This window comes from Mustelus asterias, chromosome 29 (assembly GCF_964213995.1).
Source record: "Mustelus asterias chromosome 29, sMusAst1.hap1.1, whole genome shotgun sequence".
Classification (NCBI taxonomy): Eukaryota; Metazoa; Chordata; class Chondrichthyes; order Carcharhiniformes; family Triakidae; genus Mustelus; species Mustelus asterias.
In genome coordinates, this window is record NC_135829.1 from 1067026 (window position 1) to 1073204 (window position 6179).

Here is a 6179-nt window from a genome sequence, read left to right on the forward strand (position 1 = left end):
CAGAGAAGACTGAGGGGTGACTTGACAAGATTGAGGGACATGGACAGAGTGGATAAGTGGCAGCTGTTCCCCTTAGTTGAAGGGTCAGTCAGAAGGGGACATAAGTTCAAGGTGAGGGCGGGAGATTTAGGGAGGAATGTGAGGAAAAATGTTTTTACCCAGAGGGTGGTGACGGTTTGGAATGCGCTGCCTGGGAGGGTGGTGGAGGCGGGATGCCTCACATCCTTTAAAAAGTATCTGGATGAGCACTTGACACATCATAACAATCAAGGCTATGGGCCAAGTGCTGGCAGATGGGATTAGGTGAGAGTTCAGGTGTTTCTAATGTGTTTGTGTGGACTCGATGGGCCTCTTCTGTGATGTATAATTAGAACATAGAACAGTACAGCACAGAACAGGCCCTTCGGCCCACGATGTTGTGCCGACCTTCATCTGAAACCAAGATCAAGCTATCCCACTCCCTACCATCCTGGTGTGCTCCATGTGCCTATCCAATAACCGCTTAAATGTTCCTAAAGTGTCTGACTCCACGATCACTGCAGGCAGTCCATTCCACACCCCAACCACTCTCTGCGTGAAGAACCTACCTCTGATATCCTTCCTATATCTCCCACCATGAACCCTATAGTTATGCCCCCTCGTAATAGCTCCATCCACCCGAGGAAATAGTCTTTGAACGTTCACTCGATCTATCCCCTTCATCATTTTATAAACCTCTATTAAGTCTCCCCTCAATCTCCTCCGCTCCAGAGAGAACAGCCCCAGCTCCCTCAACCTTTCCTCATAAGACCGACACTCCAAACCAGGCAGCATCCTGGTAAATCTCCTCTGCACTCTTTCCAGCGCTTCCACATCCTTCTTATAGTGAGGTGACCAGAACTGCACGCAATATTCCAAATGCGGTCTCACCAAGGTCCTGTACAGTTGCAGCATAACCCCACGGCTCTTAAACTCCAACCCCCTGTTAATAAAAGCTAACACACTATATGCCTTCTTCACAGCTCTATCCACTTGAGTGGCAACCTTTAGAGATCTGTGGATATGGACCCCAAGATCTCTCTGTTCCTCCACAGTCTTCAGAACCCTACCTTTGACCCTGTAATCCACATTTAAATTAGTCCTACCAAAATGAATCACCTCACATTTATCAGGGTTAAACTCCATTTGCCATTTTTCAGCCCAGCTTTGCATCCTATCTATGTCTCTTTGCAGCCTACAACAGCCCTCCACCTCATCCACTACTCCACCAATCTTGGTGTCATCAGCAAATTTACTGATCCACCCTTCAGCCCCCTCCTCTAAGTCATTAATAAAAATCACAAAGAGCAGAGGACCAAGCACCGATCCCTGCGGCACTCCGCTAGCAACCTGCCTCCAGTCCGAAAATTTTCCATCCACCACCACCCTCTGTCTTCGATCAGACAGCCAGTTACCTATCCAATCGGCCAACTTTCCCTCTATCCCACACCTCCTTACTTTCATCATAAGCCGACCATGGGGGACCTTATCAAACGCCTTACTAAAATCCATGTATATGACATCAACCGCCCTACCTTCATCAACACACCTAGTTACCTCCTCAAAAAATTCTATCAAATTTGTGAGGCACGATTTGCCCTTCACAAATCCGTGCTGACTATCCCGGATTAATCCGCATCTTTCTAAATGGTCGTAAATCCCATCCCTAAGGACCTTTTCCATCAATTTACCAACCACCGAAGTCAGACTAACCGGTCTATAATTACCAGGGTCATTTCTATTCCCTTTCTTAAACAGAGGAACAACATTTGCCACTCTCCAGTCCTCTGGCACCATCCCCGTGGACAGCGAGGACCCAAAGATCAAAGCCAAAGGCTCTGCAATCTCATCCCTCGCCTCCCAAAGAATCCTAGGATACATTTCATCAGGCCCAGGGGACTTATCGACCTTCAGTTTATTCAAAACTGCCAATACATCCTCCCTCCGAACATCTATTTCCTCCAGCCTATTAGCCTGTAACACCTTCTCTTCCTGAAAAACATGGCCCCTCTCCTTGGTGAACACTGAAGAAAAGTATTCATTCATCACCTCGCCTATCTCTACTGATTCCATACACAAGTTCCCACCACTGTCCTTGACCGGCCCTAACCTCACCCTGGTCATTCTTTTATTCCTCACATAAGAGTAAAAAGCCTTGGGGTTTTCCTTGATCCGACCCGCCAAGGACTTCTCATGTCCCCTCCTAGCTCTCCTCAGCCGCTTTTTCAGCTCGTTCCTTGCTAACTTGTAACCCTCAGTCGAGCCATCTGAACCTTGTTTCCTCATCCCTACATAAGCTTCCCTCTTCCTTTTCACAAGACATTCCACCTCTTTTGTGAACCACGGTTCCCTCACTCGGCCATTTCCTCCCTGCCTGACAGGGACATACCTATCAAGGACACCCAGTATTTGTTCCTTGAAAAAGTTCCACTTTTCATCAGTGCCTTTCCCTGACAGTTTCTGTTCCCATCTTATGCCCCCTAATTCTTGCCTAATCGCATCATAATTACCTCTCCCCCAATTGTAAGCCTTGCCCTGCCGTCCGGCCCTATCCCTCTCCATTGCAATAACAAAAGACACCGAATTGTGGTCACTATCTCCAAAGTTCTCTCCCACAACCAAATCTAACACTTGGCCCGGTTCATTTCCCAGTACCAAATCCAATGTGGCCTCACCCCTTGTCGGCCTATCCACATATTGTGTCAGGAAACCCTCCTGCACACACTGCACAAAAAGTGCCCCATCCAAACTATTTGACCTACAAAGGTTCCAATCAATATTTGGAAAGTTAAAGTCCCCCATGACAACTACCCTGTGACCCCCACACGTATCCATAATCTGCTTAGCAATTTCTTCCTCCACATCTCTATTACTATTTGGGGGCCTATAGTAAACTCCTAGCAACGTGACCGCTCCTTTCCTGTTTCTAACTGCAGCCCATATTACCTCAGTGTGCATATCCCCCTCAAAGTGCTTTTCCGCAGCCGTTAAACTATCCTTGATTAACAATGCTACTCCTCCACCTCTTTTACCAGCTTCCCTACACTTACTGAAACATCTATACCCCGGAACGTCCAACAACCATTCCTGTCCTTGTTCTACCCACGTCTCCGTAATGGCCACAACATCGTAGTCCCAAGTAGCAATCCACGCCCCAAGTTCATCCACCTTGTTCCGGATGCTCCTTGCATTGAAGTAGACACACTTCAACCCATCTTCCTGTCTACCGGTACCCACCCTTGACCTTGATACCTTCCCCAATACCTCACCACCCTCAACACTGACTTCTGGACTACAACTCCTTTTCCCACTCCCCTGACAAATTAGTTTAAATCCCCCTGAAGAGCCGTAGCAAATTTCCCTCCCAGGATATTGGTGCCCCTCTGGTTCAGGTGCACCCCGTCCTGTTTGTAGAGGTCCCACCTTCCCCAGAACGTGTTCCAATTATCCACGTATCTGAAACCCTCCCTCCTGCACCATCCCTGCAACCACATGTTTAAGTGCACTCTCTCCCTGTTCCTCAACTCGCTATCACGTGGCACCGGTAGCGTACCAGAGATGACCACATGTTTTGTCTTTGCTCTCAGCTTCCAGCCGAGCTCCCGAAATTCCTGTTTTAAATCCCCGTCCCTTCTCTTACCTATGTCGTTGGTACCAATGTGTACCACGACTTGTGACTGTTTCCCCTCCCCCTTAAGAATCCGGAAAACACGGTCCGAGACGTCACGGACCCTGGCATCCGGTAGGCAACAAACCATCCTCGAGTCTCTTTTGCTGCCACAGAACCTCCTATCTATCCCTCTAACTAACGAGTCCCCAATAACTATTGCCCTCCCGCTCTCCTCCTTACCCTCCTGAGCCACAGGGACGGACTCAGTGCCGGAGATCCTCTCACTGCGGCTCACCACTGGTATGTCGTCCCCCTCAACCGTATCCAAAGCGGAATACTTATTGCTAAGGGGAACGACCACAGGGGATCCCTGCACCGACTGCTTCTTCCCAGCCCCTCTCACCGTCACCCATCTATTTTCATTCCGCGGAGTAACTGTATCCCTGAAGCTTCTGTCTATGGCCATCTCTGCATCCCTAATGATCCTAAGTTCCTCCAACTCCAGCTCCAGTTCCCTTACACGGTTTTGGAGGAGCTGCAGATGGATGCACTTCTCACAGGTATAATCAGCAGGGACACTGACGTCGTCCCTCACCTCGAACATAGTGCAAGAGGAACATTGCACTGCCTTCACACCCATCCCCTCTAGATACCTTGCCAGTACCAGGTAGAAACAGCAAAAAATGAATTAACTCACCCCTGCTCGCCCTAAGCCCTGTGAGCCAAAGCCCTACAGCTTTCACTCTGCCTCCTGCTCACTCTGCTGCCCGCTAACGACGCTGCCCGCTCAAAAGTGCGGCCTACTTTTAAACCCTCCAAAAACCTTCCCAGACTCCTGCTGGGCCCACTTCCTGTTTTAAAAAAAACCTCCGATTTTTTACACAAATTTAACTTAAAATAAATAAATAAATGTAGTGAACAAACCAACTGCCTTCTCCTCAGCCTGGTCCTGTGGAAAATTCCCAGCCTCTGACCTGCTCTTGCAGTCATGATGTGGAGATGCCGGCGTTGGATTGGGGTAAACACAGTAAGAAGTCTAACAATACCAGGTTAAAGTCCAACAGGTTTATTTGGTAGCAAAAGCCACTAGCTTTCGGAACAGGCTGTTCCTTCGTCAGGTGGGTGGCCTGTTTGTGATCAGAACTCCCACCCACCTGACAAAGGAACAGCCTGTTCCGAAAGCTAGTGGCTTTTGCTACCAAATAAACCTGTTGGACTTTAACCTGGTATTGTTAGACTTCTTACTGCTCTTGCAGCACAGTAAGAGGTCTCATAACACCAGGTTAAAGTCCAACAGATTTATTTGGCAGCACAAGCTTTTGGAGTCTCAGCCTCCTTCATCAGGTGAGTCTTGTAGCCACAGTATTTAAATGACCAGTTCAGTTGGTCAATGGTAACTCGCAGTTTCTGTAAGAAATAACTCATTTATACAAAGAGCAAAGCAAATTACAGCACAGGAACAGGCCCTTCGGCCACCCCCAAGCCTCCACCGACCATGATGCCTGACTGAACTAAAACCCTCTACCCATCCAGGGATCGTATCCCTCCATTCCCATTTGTTCAGACGCCCCTTAAAACTCACTATCGCATCAGCTTCCACTACCTGCCCCAGCAGCGGGTTCCAGGCACTGGTCATAAGAACATAAGAAATAGGAGCAGGAGTAGGCAATCTAGCCCCTCGAGCCTGCCCCGCCATTCAATAAGATCATGATCTGAAGTGGATCAGTTCTACTTACCCGCCTGATCCCTATAACCCCTAATTCCCTTACCGATCAGGAATCCATCTATCCGTGATTTAAACAGATTCAACGAGGTAGCCTCCACCACTTCAGTGGGCAGAGAATTCCAGAGATTCACCACCCTCTGAGAGAAGAAGTTCCTCCTCAACTCTGTCCTAAACTGACCTCGCTTTATTTTGAGGCTGTGCCCTCTAGTTCTAGCTTCCGTTCAAGTGGAAAGAATCTCTCCACCTCTACCCTATCCAGCCCCTTCATTATCTTATAGGTCTCTATAAGATCCCCCCTCAGCCTTCTAAATTCCAACGAGTACAAACCCAATCTGCTCAGTCTCTCCTCATAATCAACACCCTCTCCCTGTTAGACTGAATTGTGTGAATGGGAGTCTGACTGGGTCAGGATTGGATCATTCAACTTGTTCAGCTCCAATCAAAGTGGAGAAACATTTGGAAGGTTTGGAAATTCCCGCCTTGAAGGAGCTGCGAGATTGTGATTGGTTGAAACAGAGCAAGGCTTGTGATTGGTGGTTCTGGCCTGAATCATGATTGGCCGTGACGTATAGGCGCGTCCGGGTTGTGATTGGTCGAGCTCCTGTGGGCGGGGCAGGGATCTAGATTGTGATTGGCCGGACTGATATGGATGGACACAGGTTGTGATTGGCTGTTCCGCTGCGCGGAGGCCGGGGTTGTGATTGGCGGGTCTGTTGGGCGGGGCTAGGCTGGTGTGGGCGGGGTCGGACCATAACCTGGATTGTGATTGGCCTTGGTGTTGTGGGCGGGGCAAGGCTGCTCTGCTGAGCGCGGGCCGGCTCCGCC